Below are 23,627 nucleotides of genomic sequence, written 5' to 3' on the forward strand. Positions count from 1 at the left end.
CAAGCCGCTAATTCTGACGTGAATAAGAAGATCGAGAAGTTAGAAGCCCATTGTGTTTTAGGTTTTAGAATAAAGTTACGTGATATTTCTATATAAACGTAACCTGCTCACATTGATACATTATTCAGTTTTTATCTAGTTTTTATCATACAGTTCTAGATACAATTCAACATTCATTAGTTTAGATTATTTCCGTCAATAAAGTTTACTCTTTGCATTCGGTTTTGATCTTTCCTTCCTGTTCTATACGGTATTCTTCTGTTCTTATATTCCGTTTTATTACTTTCGTTCGTAGTATAGAATTGCTAGGTTAGATCTCCCGAAGCCGAATTATTGTTTTATGTTAATTGATCATTTAATTAATTTAAGCATGAATTCGAATGTTTTAATTGTTAAGTTTATTGTTGTTATTATTTATAGCATGAGTAGCTAGATACCTTGTGCTAGGATGTAGGGAATCTGTAGCGTAGGCGGCATTAGAATAGTACGACCTAAATCGCGCCATGGTCGATCGACTGGGTTCCCTGGTCGATCGACTGGCCACGTGAGTTCAGCTTCGTTTTAATTAATTTAATTGCTATGTTTAACGAATCGAGTGCACGCGACTAGTTGAATGCCTAGGAATTGACCGACCCAATAAAGATCGAAAGATAGGGAAGGGAGATAGCCTACCTAATTAAGACGACTAGATTAATGAGATCGAAAGATGAGTTAATTTAGACCTTTTTAGTCACTTTTCAGGACGAAAGTCAGTATTAGTGATATTAGGGACCTGTAGCGAGATCGAAAGATGCTACCTGTAAGAATGGACCGAGAGGACTTCTTATTTTCTCGTCTCACGTGATTGTTTTAGAACTACCTAGTGTACTGCCGCCGAAACTATAGTGAACCGACCATCTTAGCACCCTTTTAAATATTTGATTTCATCTATTAGCTTAGTTTGCTTTCATTTTATTGCCTTTAGTTATAGACCAATTCAAAGCAAACCCCCACACACTGTTACTTTTAGACTAAAATCAGACAACTATTAATTGCATCGCCTCCTTGTGGTTCGACCCTGACTGCCACTAGCTATAGTAGTAGTTTGGACTATAAATATTATTTTTGGTGCACACAACGACAGGCATCAAATTTTGGCGCCGTTGCCGGGGAGGCAATTATTTAAAATTATTAGTTGTTTTATTTTTAGTCTTTTCTTCTAGTTTAAGGGACATCCGTTCCTTAAACTATTCTCATATTCTACTTGTATTTTCTTCTTATGCGCAGGTCACAGGGTGGTGAATTACTACCGTTCAATCCTGAGATTGAGAAGACTTTGCGTGAGTTGAGACGACCATCTAGAGTATTGCCGACAGAGGAACAGCTGAGTACTCTGTCTAGTTACTACGAGAACGAGCTGTTTGAGGAGGATCCACCTTCATCACCTATTTCTACTTCATCAGCTGAAACCGTCACATCTCCAGACATGGCTGAAGAAGCTAGTATAGCCAGTTGATGTGACCATAATTAGAGCATATTTAGTCCCCGAATTAGCCTTGTTCCCATGCTTTTTAGTGCATATTTGGGTCATTTATTGTCCTTAGTTCTTTGTTTTGCATATTCTTTGAGGTTTTGTGTCCTTGGTAGGAAAGGAGTGCAAACCTTGCATTTTCATGGCAAAACGAGACTAAATTGATTGAATTCAATGACCAAGCATCAAGAAGAGACAAGATGAGAAGGCCTTTGTACATACTACAATAGATGGGCAATGATGAGAAAAGATCCTTGCATCCCCGAGGAAATCCCCAAGGATTTTATGAAGAAAAGGGAAGAAAAGAAGAAGAAATGAGACTGTCCAGCCATCCGTGCGGATTGTCCTGAAGACGCCCGTCCTCCACCACCACAATCCGAGCGTCTTCACCACAAGACGCCCGGGCAACAACACCAGAAGACGCCCGTCTTCTCCCAAAGACGCTCGGGCAGAGACCCTCGAATCTGCCCGTCCCATGACAAAGACGCACGGATTCCCAGGCAGACAATTTCGTTTCTTCAAGCTTCAAGAAAGATGCCCATCCTTCCAAAAATACCGGCATTTCCTTAAGTAGGGACTTAATCGTCATTTAAGCCCTTAGTTAACCCTAATTCCTACACCTAATCCCCACTATAAATACCCCATTAGTCTAATTAGAAGAGCATGTTCTTCTTAGCAATCTTTAGTGTAGTTAATATCAATCAAATCTCTCTTTAATTTTGTAATCAACAATTAATCAAGTTTTAATACAAGTTTTATTTCCTTAATCTCTCTCTTGTTCATCCTTTATTTTGGGTAATTGAAGATTATTTGGGTTATTATTGGGAGATTGACAACCTCTTAATCAAGCATCAAGTACTCCTTTTATTCTTTGCTTTATTATTGGAATCATTAGTAGGTATAATTCTCTTAATCCCTTTTTAATTATTGTTAATTACTTTCATTTATTCATCATGTTTCACTTTGTTGGTATGATTGACAACCTTGCTAGCATGCTCAACATGATAATGAGTGAGTAGTCACTTAGCTAGGGTTAATGGGTAATTAGGGGAAACCAACATGGGGAATGATTCATGCTTAAATTAATATGCTTTCATGGTTTATTTGCTTGCTTGTTATGATCTCAACTCATGCACATGTTATGTTTGATGAAATGCGAGCCTATGAATCCTTGCATTTTTTACCCATCACCTATCTTTTCAATGAGACTTGTAAGACATAAACCAACTCGAGTTTCATTAGACCATGCATGTTGTTGAGTAGGAAAGACTAAGTCGACTTGTAGGTGTTGTACAATCTAATCGATTCGGCTCCGGGACCCAAACTTTCCTAGGATTGTAAGATATAAACCAACTCAATCCATCACAACAATAATTGCTTGCTTATAATTTGAGAACATGTTTGTATGATCAATTCCCATGAATCCCCTATGACCCCATGATACCCTAGTGCTTTTTATCAATTGTTTACAACCCTTTTAATTCATCTTGCTTGTTTACTTTCATTGTTATTTAGTTTAGTGACCTTCTACATCAACCCCAATTGTGACACCCCTAAGACACCACTAGTTGCAATAGAAATCTCATCTCAATTCCCGTCCCTTGGGATCCGACCTTTACTTGCATCTTTACTAATTGTAGAGTTGTTTGTGAAGTTATAAATTGTGTTTTGGTCTAGGTGCTCCTAACGACATGTTACCGAAAGATTTAGTATACGCTACCAAAAATAGCGCCGTTGCCGGGGACGGTGTTAACTTGATTTAGATTTTCTTATATTGTTATTAGTTGTGTCTTTCTTTGCCTTGGGGAAGTAAAACTCCTCAAGGTTTGTTCTAATTGTTTTCAAGTTGTTTGATATTTTACAAGATGGACCTTATAGATTGTTTTGTAGAGGACCACTTAAGTATACCTTTCTTCAAAGATCCCATGCAAGCATTGGAAGCCTTGGAAGCAAGTGAGGCTAAAAATATGTATTGGGAATTGGAGGTGGATCTTTTTGAGGCCGCTCTAGCTAACAAAGAACTCACTCATGCACAATCCGAATTAGTACATAACATCCTTGTGGAACCATGTCAACCTATAGAGGATGAGCAATCCATCCTAGAAGATATTTTACAAGCTCAAGAGCAAGAGGAATCCATCATGGAATTTGAATGTGATGAGATTGATGAGAATGAAGAACAAGTTGAATATGCTATGAGAATGGAATGTCTAATGGAGATGGAGCAAATTCTCAATGAAACTCCAAAGGAGGAAAGTGAGATACAAACTCCTACTTTAAAACCCCTTCCCCCAAATTTGAAATATGCTTACCTTGATGAATCAAAGACCAAACCCGTGATTGTTAATGATAGACTTGATGAGAACCAATTGGGAAAATTGCTTGATGTGTTGAAAAAACATGAGAAGGCTATAGGTTATAGTCTAGATGACCTTAAGGGGATAAGTCCCAACTTTTGCATGCATAGAATTCATCTAGAGGAAGACCATAGACCTACCATTCAACCTCAAAGAAGATTGAACCCCCACATGCAAGAAGTTGTCAAAGGAGAGGTTATGAAATTACTTGATGCGGGAATCATATATCCCATATCGGACTCTTTGTGGGTTAGCCCCGTTCAAGTGGTACCTAAGAAAGGAGGTACCACGGTGGTGACAAATGAAAAGAATGAGCTAATACCCACAAGGATGATCACCGGTTGGCGTATGTGTATTGACTATCGAAAATTAAATTCCGCAACAAGAAAGGATCATTTCCCCCTACCATTCATTGACCAAATGCTTGAGAGGTTAGCCTCCAACAAATTCTTTTGTTACCTTGACGGGTATTCGGGATTCTTCCAAATCCCTATACACCCGGATGACCAACATAAGACCACCTTCACATGCCCTTATGGTACTTTTGCATATAGGAGGATGCCTTTTGGTTTATGTAATGCCCCCGCCACTTTACAAAGATGCATGATGAGTGTCTTCTCCGATTACCTAGAGACCATAATGGAAGTTTTTATGGATGATTTTAGTGTTTATGGAAAGGACTTTGACTCATGTTTGCATATTCTTTCTCTTGTGTTGCAAAAATGTGAAGATGTTAGTCTTGTTTTAAATTGGGAAAAGTGTCACTTCATGGTCAATGAAGGAATTGTTTTGGGTCATTTAATCTCATAAAAGGGCATCGAGGTCGATAAAGCTAAAGTTGAGGTGATAGAGAAACTCCCACCTAACGTAAATGTTAGAGGGGTGAGAAGCTTTCTCGGTCAAGCGGGTTTTTATCGCCGTTTTATAAAGGATTTTTCAAAAATAGCGAAACTCCTCACTCAACTCTTGCTTAAAGATGCCCAATTCCTTTTCACTGAATAGTGTGTTGAAGCCTTTAATAGAATCAAGGAAGCACTAATCTCGGCACCGATCATTCAACCTCCAAATTGGGAACTACCGTTCGAGATTATGTGTGATGCTAGCAACTACGCCGTTGGAGCGGTTCTTGGCCAACGGGTAGGAAGAGCTCTTCATGCCATCTATTATATAAGCAAGACTCTTGATCCCTCCCAAGTAAATTATGATACCACCGAGAAGGAGCATCTTGCCATTGTCTATGCTTTGGACAAATTCCGTTCCTACTTACTTGGATCCAAAGTGATTGTCTTTTCGGATCACCGTGCTCTCCGACATCTCTTGAGAAAGAAGGAGGAAAAACCAAGGTTGTTGAGATGGATTTTGCTTCTTCAAGAATTTGACTTGGAAATAAGAGACAAGAAAGGAGCCGAAAATGTAGTGGCGGATCACTTGTCAAGGATCCGGTTTCATGATGAACATGGAGAAACCCCGATCAATGACTCATTTCCCGACGATATTTTGATGGCCATTCAAACACAACTTGAAAGGCACATCACCCCATGGTTTGCCGATTATGCTAATTATATTGTTGGAAAAGTACTCCCTCCAAATTTGAACCACAACCAAAGAAAGAGGTTCCTATTCGAAGTAAAGAGGTACTTTTGGGATGACCCAAACCTCTACAAGGAGTGTAGTGATGGGCTCTACCGGAGATGCATCCCTCAATGGGAAGTCCAAGGAATCTTGGAAGGGTGTCACTCATCACCCTACGGTGGGCACCATGGAGCAAGGAGGACCATTGCAAAAATTCTTCAATCGGGCTTCTATTGGCCTACAATGTTTTAAGACACAAGAGAATTCATCATTCATTGCGATGCTTGTCAAAGAACGGGGAATATCTCTTGGAGGAACGAAATGCCACAAAGGGGCATTCTAGAGGTGGAGATCTTCGATGTTTGGGGGATCGACTACCAAGGTCCCTTTGTGACATCCAATGGGAATAAGTACATCCTTGTGGCCGTAGACTACGTCTCAAAGTGGGTGGAGGCAATTGCCACTCCAAATGATGATGGAAAAACGGTCACCCTTCCCAAGATTTGGAGTTCCTAGAGCAATTATAAGTGATGGAGGAACGCATTTTCATGAGAAGAAACTCACATCTCTTTTGACCAAATATGGTGTCCAACATAGAACCGGCTTGAGATATCATCCTCAAACAAGCGGTCAAGTTGAAGTTTCAAATAGAGAGATCAAGCAAATCCTTGAGAAAGTTGTGAACAAGACCCGAAAAGATTGGAGCACAAAGCTTGATGATGCTCTTTGGGCTTATAGGACGGCCTATAAGACTCCCATAGGAGCCTCCCCTTACAAGCTTGTCTATGGAAAAGCATGTCATTTGTCAATCGAATTGGAGTACAAAGCTTTTTGGGCAATACGACCACTTAATCTTGATCTCAAATTGAGTGGCCAAAAGAGGATGATTCAAATTCAAGAGTTGGAGGAATTCCGACTACAATCCTATGAGAACGCCAAGATTTACAAGGAAAAGACGAAATTGCTCCATGACAAGAGGATTAGACAAAAAGCCTTGCACAAAGGGGACAAAGTCCTTCTATTCAATTCCCGCTACCGACTTTTTCCGGGAAAGTTGAACTCTAGATGGATGGGTCCCTATGTGATCACCGAAGTTGGAAGATATGGGGATTTTGAAATCAAGGCGGAGGATGGAACCAAATTCAAAGTCAATGGTCAAAGGTTGAAGCCAGACTATGAGGGAGCGTTTATTGGAGAGGTCGAGGTTACCTACCTCGGGCCTCCTCATCCTTGAAAGAATCATCAAAAGGGAGAGTTTGGTGGAGTCCTCCCTAAACCACCACTTGTAAATATACTAACCCTCTAACTTGTATTTATAATTTTATTGCATTTCTTTAATTATAAGCATAAATTCTTTCCATGAGAGTAAGTGAGGGAGGGTCACTAACGAATTCTGAATGAAGGAAGGAACCAATCTTCAAGTGTGGGGAAGCATTTATGAGAGGAAAGGAAATCAAAGGAAAAATTCGCAGCTTGAACCCGTGCGTTTTCATTGAAAACCGCCCGTCCTGCTGGAATCCGGGCGTTTTAGGAGGAATCCGGCCGTCCTTTTTAGTTGAGAAATTGAAAGTTTTGGGACTGTCAAAGAATCTGAGCGTCTCAGGAAGGAAGACGCTCGTCCTGAGGAATCCGCCCATCTTGGCAGAAAGACGGCCGTCTTTTTGCCTGTGCATTTCAAGAAATTTCACTGTCTCAGAATCCGTCCGTCTTTGAGAAAAGACGCCCGTCTCGTCTTCAGAGGATCCGAGCGTCTTGGGGTCGGGACGCCCGTCTTTGTGGCGTCATATTTTTGGAAAGCTAACTGTGACAGAATCCGGGCGTCTTATCTAGAATCCGCCCGTCCCGAGGAGCTTGAATCCGAGCGTCTTATGCTCGAATCCGCCCGTCTTCCTGCGATAATTTGGCCCGACTTTTCTTTATTTAATTACACCCTACCACACAATTTGTGACACATCACCCTTCCTTCCACTTGTATTATAAAAATCCACCTCCTTATGACTCCAAAGCATATCCCAATCACTCTTTTACCCCACAAAATCAAAAAGCCCCAAATCTCTAGGGTTTCAAAGGCAACACTCAATCCACAAGGAGCATCTTTATTCTTTAACAAATCAAAAATTCCAGCTCAATAATCAAGGAATGGCACCAAGGAGATCTTCTTTTAGGAATGGGAGGAGACCAAGGATGAGGGAAAGTTCTTCTACCTCCCATGTCAACACATTAAGAAGGGAGCATGAAGAAATTGTGGATCTTACAAGACTTGATGACTTCTCAAATATAGAATTTATCAATGATGTGCAAAGACTAGTCTTCCACCGGCTTCTAAGTAAGAACATTCTCCCTACTAAGTTTTTATGTCATGATACCTTAAGGAAACTTGGGATTTATCACCAAGTGGAAGCTCTCTTTGAAGTATTTGGTCTCTCTACCCTTTTCCGCATGTATGAACAAACTTACCGATCTCTTGTGCTTGAGTTTTTGAGCTTTTTGAAGATTACAACCTTGAACAAAACAATATGCATAGAATTTAGGTTGGAGAATGTTTCAAGGATGATGAACCTTGTAGAATTCTCAAATGTGCTTGGTCTCGATGTTTCGCCTACCCGGACATCGAAGCCAAAGAAATATAGTGTTGAACATTTGTGGAGGGCCATGACCGGCCGGGATTTCATACACACCAAGGAATGTCTCGCTTTTCATATTTAAAATCCTATCTTGAGACTTACTTATCGATTCCTTTCCGGCACTCTACTTGCTCGCCGAGATCCGGCCATTGTGAATCAACTTGACCTTGTGTTCATGGAATCCTACCTCAATATTCAAGGAAGGAGTGTGTACCACTTCAATGCACCTCTTGCGCTACTCGAAAAATGGTCAAAGTTTAGGAATGGTGATGATGAAGGGATGAAACACATTGTAAATGGAGGACTCATTACTAGGCTTGCGAAGCATTTCAATCCAAGATTCAATGAGAATAATGAGTATGCTCCTCTTTCGGGAAACACGAGAATAAATGAAGACCTTCTTCTTATTCATCATCATTGGATAACCCTTGAGGGGGTTGATAAGCGGATCAAGTGGATAACGAAAGGAAGCGATCCGATTTATCTTCCAATGACCGGCCTACCACGTATCTCCCCAAGAAGAGGACCTTTATCACCAATCCCATCCTACCTCATCCCGAACCAAGCAAGGCAAGCACCACCACCTTCATATCAACAACAACAAGAGAAACAATCTCAAGATGAGAAGATCAAAGTGCCTCCCTACCCATTTCCTTATCAACCGTACAACCATCCCAACCCCTTTATCCTTCCCCGTGATGACTTTGTCACGGGAATTCTACAAGATTTGCACTTCCGCCAATACGAAACCACCGTGGACAATTACTATGCACTCTATCCTCAATACCACGATATGGTTCAAAAGGGAAAGATTAGTGAGGAGGGAGAATTTCCCTCATGGGCACAAATGGACTTACTCTTCCCCCATTCGGAGAGGGCAAATGAAAAGGCAAACGGGAGACAAGAGGAAGGGAGCAACAATTCTTGTGGAGGGGACACGGTGGAGCTTGAAAGTGAAGAGCACGAGTTCATGGACTAACACCATAGAGGACTAACACCATCTAGAGGGAGATGATGCCGATCTCTAGAGGATTACTTCATAGCTAGGTGGAGCGGGCGAGAGGCACCCATCACAAGCTTAAGTGAAGTTTCCTCATCTCTTCTCTCTAGTTTTCAATTTTCATGAAAGAAGTTTATGTTTTGTTAACTTGTATCTTATTTAATCTTGATCATGGTTGGAGTAGTCCTAGCACCATAGAGGACTAACACCTCGGCCCCATTGAGGTGTTCTTATTTTATTGTTCCCACCTTTTGAAAATCCAAAATGACAAATTTAGTTTCATGCATTGCATACACCCAACCTTAGGACATTAGAAATAATGTCTAACTCGGTTTGGGGAAGTACATGCATACACAACGGGAGATAATCTAAATAATCCTCTCCGTCATAAACAAAAAAAAAAAAAAAAAAAAAAAAAAAAAACCCATGCATCATGTAGTGTAGATTAGTGTAGCTTGCATTTAGTGTAGAATTCATGCATCATGCTTGCATGATTTCCCATCATTTTGGCCAATGAGGACAATGCCCATATTAGTGTGGGGATGGGGAATTCTAACTTAACTTTTATTCAAAAATCCAAAAAAAATTGAAAAATTCAAAAAACTATAAAAATTTGGAAAATTGAAAAACCAAAAACAAGCTCATTTCCTTTGTAGTGTAGTCATGTTTATATTATTGTATATATTGTGTTTGTTCCATCCTTGTTCACATTGATCGACTACGCCACATTCGAGACATGAGGATATTGAAGACCGCATGGTATGATCTTTCCAATCTCCTTTTTCCTCTTTATGTTAATGACTATGTGGCTTTATTTTGATTGATGCGGTACAACAATGTGAACTTAGGACTTGCATTTAATGTATATGTCATATTAGTTGGTAGAATCATTTGCAGTAGGATGTATATATGCTAGTTGCATCATGGCATGTAGTTGCATGTTAGAAAAATTTTGCGAAACCGTCTACTTGGGAAGCTTGACAAGTGTATATATGCCCTAGTAGATGCTTTTTCTTCTTAAGACTTTGCTTGTTAGAATACTTGTAAAACACTCTAGGATGTGTCATGCTAGTATCCTTTGACCCATGGTTTAAGGCCTAATCAAGAGTACCTTGTGGTGTGATAACTCCTCGGCTACCGTTTATTCCAAGGTGACCCTTGAAACCATGCATCCATCCATCCATCATCCATGTTCTACCATGTTTTTGTCATCAAAGGGAATGGGCACAAAAGAAATCAATTTGAGTTCAATGAAATGAAAAGTGAAAGAAAGTTTGCAAAAATGCATCAAATGAAAAGAGGAGCAAAAATAGAACTCCTAAAGCTTCAAATATAAGCCACCCTCACTACATATGGGGTGACTTTGAAAATTTTCAAAAGAAATGCAAAGAAAAGTTGAAAGTTGTCAAGTGTTGAAATGCCAAAAATCAAAAAGAATGGCAAGAAAGTGTTCTCAAATGTTATATGCCACATGAAATTGGGGGGAAAAACAAAAACAAAAGCAAACTCCCAAAGTGAAACTCAAATGTCTATTGATCCCTTTATCTACCGTATCCATTTTTGTGCATGGTAGAGAGGGGACGACCCTTCTTCTTGTCTAGGCAAAAGGGGGAATTCCGCGATCCTCCAGTGTTTCTAACACCATAGGGAGTCTACTCTTGACAAAAGCATTTAACGATTGAGGACAAAGGTACACTAGCTTGACACAACTTGGAGGTGATTTATTGATATCCTTCTAGGCTTAGTAGTTTGAAGAAATTGCATCTATGAAGGAGTGTGTACCCTTGAATTGCTTCCCTTGTAGATAATTTCCGCCACTTAGATGAGGAAAGTCGCTATTCTTTTGTAGATGCATCCATTATTTGATTTTGTGTGCTTAATGTTTGGATGTGTCGCCATTTTGGCAAGACCCACTTTGCCTTGCAAGAAGGCATCCTACCTCATGGTTGTCTTGTTGTGAGTTGAAGGGGCGGAGTGAGACCCGCTAATTGTCTCATATCGGCTATGCTATTAGGTTAGTTTAAATAATGGTCCTAGTCTTTGTCACCTCTTTACTCGGGACGAGCAAAGGTTCGGTTTGGGGATATTTGATGTGACCTTAATTAGAGCACATTTAGTCCCCAAATTAGCCTTGTTCCCATGCTTTTTAGTGCATATTTGGGTCATTTATTGTCTTTAGTTCTTTGTTTTGCATATTCTTTGAGGTTTTGTGTCCTTTGTAGGAAAGGAGTGCAAACCTTGCATTTTCATGGCAAAACGAGACTAAATTGATTTAATTCAATGACCAAGCATCAAGGAGAGACAAGATTAGAAGGCCTTTGTAGATACTACAGTAGATGGGCAATGATGAGAAAAGATCCTTGCATCCCCGAGGAAATCCCCAAGGATTTTATGAAGAAAAGGGAAGAAAAGAAGAAGAAATGAGACTGTCCAGCAATCCGTGCGGATTGTCCTGAAGACGCCCGTCCTCCACCGCCACAATCCGAGCGTCTTCATCACAAGACGCCCGGGCACCAACACCAGAAGACGCCCGTCTTCTCCCAAAGACGCCCGGGCAGAGACCCTCGAATCCGCCCGTCCCGTGCCAAAGACGCACGGATTCCCAGGCAGACAATTTCGTTTCTTCAAGCTTCAAGAAAGATGCCCATCCTTCCAAAAATACCGGTGTTTCCTTAAGTAGGGACTTAATCGTCATTTAAGCCCTTAGTTAACCCTAATTCCTACACCTAATCCCCACTATAAATAACCCATTAGTCTAATTAGAAGAGCATGTTCTTCTTAGCAATCTTTAGTGTAGTTAATATCAATCAAATCTCTCTTTAATTTTGTAATCAACAATTAATCAAGTTTTAATACAAGTTTTATTTCCTTAATCTCTCTCTTGTTCATCCTTTATTTTGGGTAATTGAAGATTATTTGGGTTATTATTGGGAGATTGACAACCTCTTAATCAAGCATCAAGTACTCCTTTTATTCTTTGCTTTATTATTGGAATCATTAGTAGGTATAATTCTCTTAATCCCTTTTTAATTATTGTTAATTACTTTCATTTATTCATCATGTTTCACTTTGTTGGTATGATTGACAACCTTGCTAGCATGTTCAACATGATAATGAGTGAGTAGTCACTTAGCTAGGGTTAATGGGTAATTAAGGGAAACCAACATGGGGAATGATTCATGCTTAAATTAATATGCTTTCATGGTTTATTTACTTGCTTGTTATGATCTCAACTCATGCACATGTTATGTTTGATGAAATGCGAGCCTATGAATCCTTGCATTTTTTACCCATCACCTATCTTTTCAATGAGACTTGTAAGACATAAACCAACTCGAGTCTCATTAGACCATGCATGTTGTTGAGTAGGAAAGACTAAGTCGACTTGTAGGTGTTGTACAATCTAATGTTGGGGCTGGTGTCCTTTACAGTTAGTGCAAGGACTTATAAATCTCTAAAAGGATCAAAGGGTATACTTTTGTATCATAATCAGTTGATCCACGTTTATCAATAACGGTTGGCATGCTAGATAAGTTTGACGTTATTGTCATACATATGGCGGTGATCAACTGGTCCCTAAAAGTCACACCTATAGGATACGTTTGAGAGATATGACAGTATGAAAATACAGTCATGTTGATGCCAATTATGACTAATCAGTTAGTCGGAGTTATTGACTAGTAATTAGTCAAACGCGATGTTGAGACAATTATTTAATACGGATTAAATAATATGGGCTAAGGCGAATTAAACAGTTAATTCGCAAATTAAATATAAACGATTATATTTAATAAATGTATATTGAATTAATTATACAATATTGTCTTTGTCGGACATGTATTAATATTTAGACTAATCCGTGTTATTAGTCGATGTATTAATAACCGATAACCGATGACAGTTTATAATAAAACCCGTCATATACATTTTTAGCGGAATTGATCGGACCACGAGTTAACAATGAGGAGAAAGTGGAAAGCCCACTCCCTCCTCCATGAGACCCGCAGACCGAGGCAACAAAAGGAGAGGCTCCCTCTCCTTTTGACCTAAGCATTCATTTTACATGAAAATTAGGGTTTTGAAGAGCAATTTTCTCTGAAAAACCTCGATCTCACATCGAATAACCTCACAATAGCTCTCTCGATATTGCAAGTCAATTAGAGAGCATTTCTAGCACAAGGGCATAGTCTCAGACGGTCTTCGGTGCAACGATTAGGAGGAAATCTCTGTTGATTTCTGTTCTTTACGCCGCGCATCAAAGGACCCGAGGTTGATTCTTAATCTTTATCGTTTTTCTATTGTATTTCGTTTATGACCATATTTCACATGTTAAATTTACGTTATAATCCTTAAATTTAAAGGGTCTTATACGGATATTACCCCACAAGTGGTATCAGAGCAAGGCCACGTAAATTTTCATTGTGATTTTTCATAAATCGATTTGAAACGATCTTGTTTTTGTCTTAAAACCGTGCGGCATCAGCCATATTCTCACGGTAGAATTTTTTTTTATTTATTCGGCTGTTGCAAATTTTGAAACCGTGACATGTTTTACACGGTTAATTCATCTTGTTTTCATTTTGTTATTTTGCATATTGTTATTTTGTACGGAAATTATAGCAATATGTTAAATCTTGACAATTTTTTTTGTTTTGATTTTATGCGTTATTGATCAAATTGAAATTGGTTTTGTTTCGTCAAAACTGTTTTCACGAGGGTTTTGATTTTTCAGAAATTTTGGTTCTCGATCGAGCTTGTTTCTACTCGATCGAGAGGTTTTCTGTCTTGTTTTTACTCGATCGAGTCCTTGTTGTACTCGATCGACCACTTTCAAAACCCCACTGCTCGATCGAGAAGTCCTCGTACTCGATCGAGCAGATTTGCTGATAAAAGCCCTCGATCGACCTCCAGTACTGTCGATCGAGTACTTTCTGATTAGCATACCTCTCGATCGACTTGCAGTTCAGTCGATCGAGCCCTTTTGTTCCTCGATCGAGCACTTTTGTCCCTGGATCGAGGGATTTTCCTTTTGGCAGCTTTGAAAATTTATTCTTTTGTTTTAAATTTTCTTTTGGCCTTAATATGTACTTTATACGGATATTGTACACTCTCTATGATTGTGAAACGGTTCACACACGTACCATTGAGTTATTTTAAAGCATATTTAAAGTAACGGATTGTAATGGATTAAAATAAACTGATAGAAGCGGTTTTATCACATAAATTTTAATCGTTAAAGGTGGTTTGGATAAATTTAAACATAATTACAGAATTATGTCACGAATGAATTTGTTTTAGTTGATGCATTTTTATTTATCGTTTTGTTGAATGCCTTGAATGCTTTTAATTACGTATTTATTTTTCAAACGATTGTACCTTAGTGTGGCCTTAGTAGAACGTGTTACCGTAATGATGGAACACGGTCTTGGTTGTATTTTGAGATCTCGTATCTCCTTTTATTTCTTTTAATTACAGTTTTTATTTAGAATGTAAATAGGTTTATATTTTGTAAATTTTAATTGTAATTTTGAGAAGACTAAAGAAGGAGACCGGATGCTCACTCCCGCTACATGTACAAAGATGGAACATCAAGACAAGCTTTTCGGGTCCAACGGTGGATTCCAAAGTTGTATTATGTTCTTTTTACTAGGATAGGCCACACTAGGAATTTTTATTTACGTATTGCATTCATTTATTTATTTTATCGTAACGATAGTATGCATCATATTCCGCCTAAAACCAAACCACCTAATAATTGCATGAAAACTGACACATATAGAGGTCACGAGTTAGTTTTCTTTGACATTCTCATGTCACACGATTTAAGCCATCATCTAAATTAATTCATTCACGCGATTTGCTAGTTATTCGTTCACTTAAAATGAATTGAAACTTAGTTGATGGGATCTTCCTCGTATAAACAAAAATTGAGAACGGTCTTTATAGGTCAAACTCCAATGAATCCCTTCTTCGTCGGTAGGCATAATATGACCCCTTCTACGTCGGGTAAGTTGGAACCGATTGACTTATTTTATCTCAACACTATGGTCACTCGCAAACGATCCGTGATTATGGTGGACTATAGATAGGATTTAAATCTATCGACCAAGAGTTTTTACGAAAGAACTAGCTAAACAGTTGGCTTATCAATTTACGGAAATTGAGTCTTGGGATCACTTGTATTATTCATGAGGGAGATCAATTATACAAGTGCAATGAGTCTACACGATTAAAATGAATTTTAAATAGACTTAAATCACCTCGATGAGTTGCTTATTTCGTTTTTGTTTTTCTTTCTTTTTCAGTGTAGATCACGTTCACATAAACTGCTAATAACTATATGGCTGGTCACTTGAACGACCCAATGCCAAGTGCCACATTGGACCGTGAGTCCTGGCTTCGGATCTTCATGAATCAGATGAATCAGTCAACTCGACTGAAGAATGATGGATCAAACTTCGCATGGACCGGGAGGCAAAGCATTACGGAATCTTTGCCGCCGCCGACGGAAGCTCAGATTTCTGCTTGAGCCCATGCCGTCAAACCCAGGCCCCACGGCTGGAATTAACGAGATCGACAAGTATAACGATTTCGCCTTGGAAGCGGGTGCGATTAAAAACGTACTCATTTTTGCAATGGAACCCAATTTGCAGAAACGCTTCATAGCCCAAGGTGCAAACAAGATTTTCACCACGCTCACCAAGGAATTCTCGAAAGCACCGAGAATCGTGACCTATGAGCATACCACTCGTTTCTTTGATGCGAGACTCCGGAAAGGGCCAACCGGTTAGCCCACACATTCTCAAAGCATGATTGAGAATGTCGAGAAACCGGAGACGCTTGATTGTAAGATCAGCGAGAACATTGTTATTGACCGCATGCTTCACTCACTCCACGATGGTTTTTCGCAATTTAGAGCGAATTACTATATGAATGATTTGAAGAAAAGTCCCCACGAACTGCACTCCCTTCTCGTACAGACCGAGAAGGACATGAAGTTCAGTGGGAGCATGAAACAGGATGTTCTCGTTGTGTCAAACAAGGGCAAGGGTAAGGGCAAAGTTCGCCCAGGGCCTAGCAAAAGAGGCAAACCGAAGTTTAAGAAGTCGGGTTCGGGTAAGAGTGGGCTGGTGAGTCGAGCACCTCATCGGGCGCGACAAAGAGCAAGAATGAAAACATGGAATGCCATCACTGCCACAAGACTGGGCATTGGAGGCGTACATGTCCTGTTTATCATGAGGAATTAAAGGCAGGTCGTGTTAAACCTGTTGGTATGTCTTCTTCTTCTACTTTTATTCATATGATTGAGATTAACCACGCAAGTTACGGAACTTGGGTACTTGATATCGGTTGTAGTTCTCATCTGTGTAATCATGTGCGGGGGCTCCGAAACATCGAACCCCTCGTAAAGGGTGAGGTGGACCTGCGTGTTGGGAATGGAGCAAGAGTGGCTGCCATCTCAAAGGGGACATATGTGATCCAGCTTCCTAGCGGATTTGAGTTGTCATTATATGACTGCTATTATGTACCTAGTCTTTCGAAAAACATTATTTCAGTTTCTGCACTTGACAAACTTGGTTTTTCATTTGTAATAGAGAATAATACTTGCATTTTTCGTTACACGATATGATTTATGGCAAGGCGGTCTCCATGAACGGAATTTATGTTTTAGATCAGACAACCGAAATATTACACGTAATGAATAAAAAGTTAAAGGTTGGTGACAAAGATCAAACGTATCTATGGCACTGCCGTATGGGACACATTAATGAGAAACGCGTTAAACAGCTCATCAAAAATGGAGCTATCTCGGCCTTTGATTTTCAATCATTTGGCACGTGTGAATCATGTCTCATCGGTAAGATAACTCGGATTTCCTTCAAAGGTGTTGGAATGCGCGCTGCTGACCTATTAGGACTCATACACACGGATGTATGTGGTCCTATGTCAATCACCGCACGAGAAGGCTATAGGTATTTCATCACTTTCACGGACGATTTAAGTAGATATGGCTATGTCTACTTAATGAAGCACAAAAGTGAATCCTTTGAGAAATTCAAGGAATACCGAGAATAGGTACAGAACCTATTGGGTAGAAAGATTAAAACACTGCGTTCGGATCGTGGTGGCGAGTATCTTTCTCACGAGTTTGATCAACACCTTAAAGATTGTGGGATTGCCCTACAGTTAACTCCACCTGGAACACCCCGGAATTTGAATGGTGTGTTCGAACGGAGAAATCGAACATTACTTGATATGGTTCGATCCATGATGAGTCACACCGTGTTGCCTGACTCATTGTGGGGTTATGCTCTTTTGTCAGCCGCTCTAATACTTAACCGAAGTCCGTCTAAAGCTGTTGACAAGACTCCATATGAACTATGGAAGGAAACGGTCCCTAACTTGTCCTTTATACGGGTTTGGGGCTGCGAGGCTTATGTCAAGTGGAGACACGAGGATAAGCTCGGCCCGCGATCGGTCAAGACATACTTTATAGGTTATCCTAAAGGAACACTTGGTCATTACTTCTATTCGCCAACCGAACAACGTGTTTTTGTTGCGGCTAGTGCGACATTCTTAGAGGAGGAATTTCTCGAGAATGCAAAGAGTGATAGAACCTTCGAACTGTCGGAGATTCCAGAACCAAATACCGAGCAACCATTGGAGGAACCAATTCCTTCAATCCCGGCTGCGGTGAATATTCCTGAGGAACCTAGGAGGTCGGGAAGAGTCTCTATTCCTCCGGACAGATACATTGGTATGGTCGAGGAACATGACATAGATGACGTTCTACTCTTAACGAGTAGTGAACCCGCAACCTATAAAGGTGCCATGACTAGTTCTGACTCAAAGCTATGGCTTGAGGCCATGCAATCCGAGATGGACTCCATGTATGAGAACAACGTGTGGGATCTTGTTGACTTACCTGCTAAGGTTCGTCCTCTTCAATGCAAATGGCTTTACAAGATAAAGCATTCTGTGGAAGGTCAACAAGATATCTACAAAGCACGACTAGTTGCTAAAGGTTTCACCCAAGTGCCAGGTTTGCACTACGATGAGATTTTTGCACCCGTAGTCATGCTGCGTTCCATTCGGATTATCTTAGCGATTGCCGCTTTTCATGACTATGAAATTTGGCAAATGGATGTGAAAACCGCCTTCTTAAACGGCTTTTTGGAGGAAGAGTTGTACATGGTACAACCCGAAGGTTTCATCGATCCACAACATCCTAAGAAAGTGTGCAAGCTTAAGCGTTCCATTTATGGACTTAAGCAAGCATCTCGGAGTTGGAATCATCGCTTCGACCAAGTGATAAAAGACAATGGATTTACTCGATCGGTCGAGGAACCATGTCTATATATCAAGTCGAGTGGGAGCAAGATTGTCTTCCTAATATTGTATGTCGATGACATACTCCTGATTGGGAATGACATACCTGTCTTAACTTCGGTGAAAGTATGGTTGAAAAACCATTTCCAGATGAAAGATCTGGGAGAGGCACAAAGAATTCTAGGCATCCGTATATATCGAGATAGATCACGACGGATGTTATCTCTCAGCCAGGAGTCTTACATAGACAAAGTCCTAGAGAGATTCAGCATGACTAACTCCAAGAAGGGGTTTCTTCCTATGGCTCCAGGGGTACATTTGAGCAAGTCTCAATCACCAGAGACACCGGAAGAGAAAGAGCGCATGACACGGATTCCTTATGCCTCGGCTATAGGATCAATCATGTATGCCATGATATGCACACGTCCAGACGTGGCATATGCATTGAGTATGACAAGTCGATTCCAACAGCATCCAGGTGAATCACATTGGATGGCTGTCAAGAACATTCTTAAGTACCTACGGAGGACTAAAGATTGGGCATTGACTTATGGAGGCGAACAAAAGATATGCGCAACCGGTTACGCAGATGCTAGCTTCCAAACGGATCGTGATGACTCGAAATCTCAGTCTGGATTCGTTTTTACTCTTAATGGCGCTGCAGTCACTGGAAGAGTTCCAAACAAACTATTACAAAGCAGATTCTACGACTGAGTCCGAGTACTATGCCGCGTCTGAAGCTACAAAGGAAGCGATATGGATGCGTCAATTCTTACATGGACTATCTGTAGTGCCTAGTTCGAATGACCCGATCACCATCTATTGCGACAATAGAGGTGCCATCTTCCAAGCTAAGGAGCCTAAGTCTAGCAACAAGTCTAGACATGTACAACGGAAAGCTCATCTAATCCGGGATTACGTGGAGCAAAAGGAAGTAGTGATAGAAAAGATTGCTACTGAGATGATAACATAGCGGATCCTCTCACTAAACCATTACGACAAGATAAGCATGAAGGGCATGTTAATTCCATGGGAATTAAACGTGTTCCTAAGTTGTAGTACTCTTTTATGGATTAGATTCATCCTCTTTTGTACTCTATACGACATCATCGTTTTGATATTTTATATTTTGTTTTTCATGTGGTTTTGTACGACAAATTTGAACACCACAAAGTGAACTGAACAAACATAATATTTTTGGTCCTTAATTGCCCACGTGAGCTGATAACTCAAGGTAATTATTCTGTGACGTTGGTTGATGGTGGGTTCAACGAGCCATAAGTCAACAGGTTGACTGACCAATCATAGAGGCGATTTATACGGATATTTCGTAGGACACAATTGTGACATCGACGTGGAGTCCTAAATGTTTTATAACATTCGGTGCCCGGTCGTGGATAGGACCTCCATGGTGATCCTAAGAGTCGATTCTTTTGACTATCGACTGTCTCTTGAGACTAAGGCAGATTTTGGGTGACTTTGGTTTCTCTCTCACGGTCATCCGTAACAGGGGGCCAAGTAGATTGTTTCTGGGTCATTTCATGCTGTGCTTAGATCGGAAGGAGTTCGAGTTGAAGGAAATATTCAGCCTTTATCAGGTACTCGATATTTCTCAGGGCCACTCGAGGAGTCAGAATCGAAATGCATGGCCATGCTCGAATGCAGATTCGTTTTATCAGTTAAGTTACTCTCTAGTTGGGGAAACCACTCTAGATACAGATCGATTGTAAAATACGACCTTTGCGGATCCGGATCTGCAAATTGTTTTACATTGAGTGGGAGAAATTTTAAATGAATATGAGAATCGGTTATCGCACATACACTTGTACGGACAAGTGGGAGTTTGTTGGAGGTGGTGTCCTCCAGTTAGTGCGGATAACGTCATTGCACACACACTTGTACGGACAAGTGGGAGCTTGTTGGGGCTGGTGTCCTTTACAGTTAGTGCAAGGACTTATAAATCTCTAAAAGGACAAAGGGTATACTTTTGTATCATAATCAGTTGATCCACGTTTATCAATAACGGTTGGCTTGCTAGATAAGTTTGACGTTATTGTCATACAGATGGCGGTGATCAACTGGTCCCTAAAAGTCACACCTATAGGATACGTTTGAGAGATATGACAGTATGAAAATACAGTCATGTTGATGCCAATTATGACTAATCAGTTAGTCGGAGTTATTGACTAGTAATTAGTCAAACGCGATGTTGAGACAATTATTTAATACGGATTAAATAATATGGGCTAAGGCGAATTAAACAGTTAATTCGCAAATTAAATATAAACGATTATATTTAATAAATGTATATTGAATTAATTATACAATATTGTCTTTGTCGGACATGTATTAATATTTAGACTAATCCGTGTTATTAGTCGATGTATTAATAACCGATAACCGATGACAGTTTATAATAAAACCCGTCATATACATTTTTAGCGGAATTGATCGGACCACGAGTTAACAATGAGGAGAAAGTGGAAAGCCCACTCCCTCCTCCATGAGACCCGCGGACCGAGGCAACAAAAGGAGAGGCTCCCTCTCCTTTTGACCTAAGCATTCATTTTACATGAAAATTAGGGTTTTGAAGAGCAATTTTCTCTGAAAAACCTCGATCTCACATCGAATAACCTCACAATAGCTCTCTCGATATTGCAAGTCAATTAGAGAGCATTTCTAGCACAAGGGCATAGTCTCAGACGGTCTTGGGTGCAACGATTAGGAGGAAATCTCTGTTGATTTCTGTTCTTTACGCCGCGCATCAAAGGACCCGAGGTTGATTCTTAATCTTTATCGTTTTTCTATTGTATTTCGTTTATGACCATATTTCACATGTTAAATTTACGTTATAATCCTTAAATTTAAAGGGTCTTATACGGATATTACCCCACATCTAATCGATTTGGCTCCGGGACCCAAACTTTCCTAGGATTGTAAGATATAAACCAACTCAATCCATCACAACAATAATTGCTTGCTTATAATTTGAGAACATGTTTGTATGATCAATTCCCATGAATCCCCTATGACCCCATGATACCCTAGTGCTTTTTATCAATTGTTTACAACCCTTTTAATTCATCTTGCTTGTTTACTTTCATTGTTATTTAGTTTAGTGACCTTCTACATCAACCCCAATTGTGACACCCCTAAGACACCACTAGTTGCAATAGAAATCTCATCTCAATTCCCGTCCCTTGGGATCCGACCTTTACTTGCCTCTTTACTAATTGTAGAGTTGTTTGTGAAGTTATAAATTGTGTTTTGGTCTAGGTGCTCCTAACGACAAGTTACCGAAAGATTTAGTATACGCGACCACCAGTCACTCCGAGCCGACAGCTGATAATCTCTATAAGGGATTCGCATTACCAGGGACGGAGAGAAAATTCGAGCCGAAACCGTCTTATATCAACTTGGTTGAGAGGAACCAGTTCGGGGGAGCTGCAAATGAAGATGCAGCCAAACATATGGAGACATTCATTGATTATTGTTGTTCCATACCCCCACCAACCGGTGTGACCCAGGACCAGGTGAAGGAGACCATGTTCATATTCTCTCTTCGTGATGCTGCAAGGGAGTGGTACCGGGACCTGGATCGAGCTGCTAACGGGATAACTGATTGGAATTCGCTGGCCCTAGCATTTTACAAGAAATATTTCTCTATCTCGAAGACCAATGCCATTAGAGCTCAGATCACGAGCTTTAAACAGGGTCCTGATGAGAACTTCCATGAGGCATGGGTCCGTTTCAAGAAGCTGGTACGAACTATTCCACACCATGGGTTTGAGAAGTGGAGCCTATGCAATCAGTTTTATAATGGGCTCTATGACGATCAGAGAGCTATCCTGGACGCGGCGGTTAGTGGTAAGTTCCAGGAGAATGTTGGAGAAACAAAAGGGTGGAAAATTATTGATGATTTGGCCACCCATAAAGCTGAGTATGGAAATTCCAGGGGAAATCAAAGGAGAAGTGCCGAATCCCCTTCTGTAGCTGCATTAGAGGCTCTTACGGCGAGATTTGTTAAGTACGAGTTGGGAGGAGCCTCAAAAGGAGGGATCTATCATATGAATGCTGTTTCAGACGGTCCTTTCGTCTGCAAGAGATGTGGAGGAGAAGGACATGCTGCAGACAGCTGCAGCGTTCCCTACGAGTCTTGTGCTGCTTTTCAACATTATAGGCAGACAAACACCTATTATGAGCCGAATTTTCATCCGAACTTGAGGTGGAGTAGCCAAAATGTCCAAAATATGACTCCACCTCCACAGCAGCAGCAGCAGCACAATTATGTGCCCCCTCATAAGCAGCAGCAGCCATATCAAAAGCCTTCGTATGTCCCTCAGTAGCATCAGCAGTCCCATGGTTCCGATTTTACTGAGTTGAAAAACTTGTTACTGAAGGAGTCTCAAGCTAGAGAGGCCGGGATGAAGATGTTTGAGAGCCAAATTGCTCAATTGGCTAGCAAGAGTGCAACTCGAGCTCCGGGGCATTTACCATCGCAAACGGATCAAAAGGAGACCCTTAATGCTATCACTTTGAGGAGTGGGTCCACCCTTGAGGGGCCCGCTATGGTCGAGGATGTCACTGAAAAGGATGAGGCGGAACCAAGCAAGAAGAAGTTAGTGACGAATAATAGCAAGAAAAAGACGATCAGCAGGTATGTCAGTCGATCGACTGACATACCCAGTCGATCGACCAGTCCGCGAAGTGAAACAGCTTCTGTTCCTGTAGAAGTCAGTCGATCGACTGACATTCATGGTCGATCGACTGACAACGCTGCTGATGGTGAACCTTTTCGTCCTCCAATGCCTAATAACTTGAGGGATCACTTGTTTCGGGGTACGACTACTCCGAAAATATTAAGGCAAGACCCAAATGCTGATGGGTCTGTTCCAGTTCCAAAGTATGACCCGATGACGATTAATGGTTCATTTTTTAGACGGTCTGAAAAAGGGTCAAGCTACAACAAAGACAAGGTAGTGGATTTTCAGCCTAAATCCACCGATGCCGGCATGAGAGATTTAGAGGAGAGGGCTAAGTTACTTCTTTCAGCCCCTTATCCAGAGAGATTGGTGCCGACGAAGGAACAGGTATCGTTTAACAAATTTGAAAATGTTATTCGTAGGTTAAACGTACAAGTTCCTTTTCTTGAGTTAGTTAATCAAGTGCCTGCTTACATGAAATTTATGAAGCAACTTTTGTCTAAAAAGAAGTCACTTGAAACTGTGCATTCT

The 23,627-nt window shown here is 40.5% G+C and overlaps 1 non-coding gene across 1 annotated transcript; it reads right to left on the reverse strand.

The window, feature by feature from the left end:
• Positions 1–22,073: 22,073 nt before the first annotated feature.
• LOC141615872 (small nucleolar RNA R71) lies at positions 22,074–22,180 on the reverse strand. The gene has a single exon (XR_012530261.1). It is a non-coding gene; the product is annotated as a small nucleolar RNA R71 (small nucleolar RNA).
• Positions 22,181–23,627: the final 1,447 nt, after the last annotated feature.

This window comes from Silene latifolia, chromosome 11 (assembly GCF_048544455.1).
Source record: "Silene latifolia isolate original U9 population chromosome 11, ASM4854445v1, whole genome shotgun sequence".
NCBI classification, from domain to species: domain Eukaryota; kingdom Viridiplantae; phylum Streptophyta; class Magnoliopsida; order Caryophyllales; family Caryophyllaceae; genus Silene; species Silene latifolia.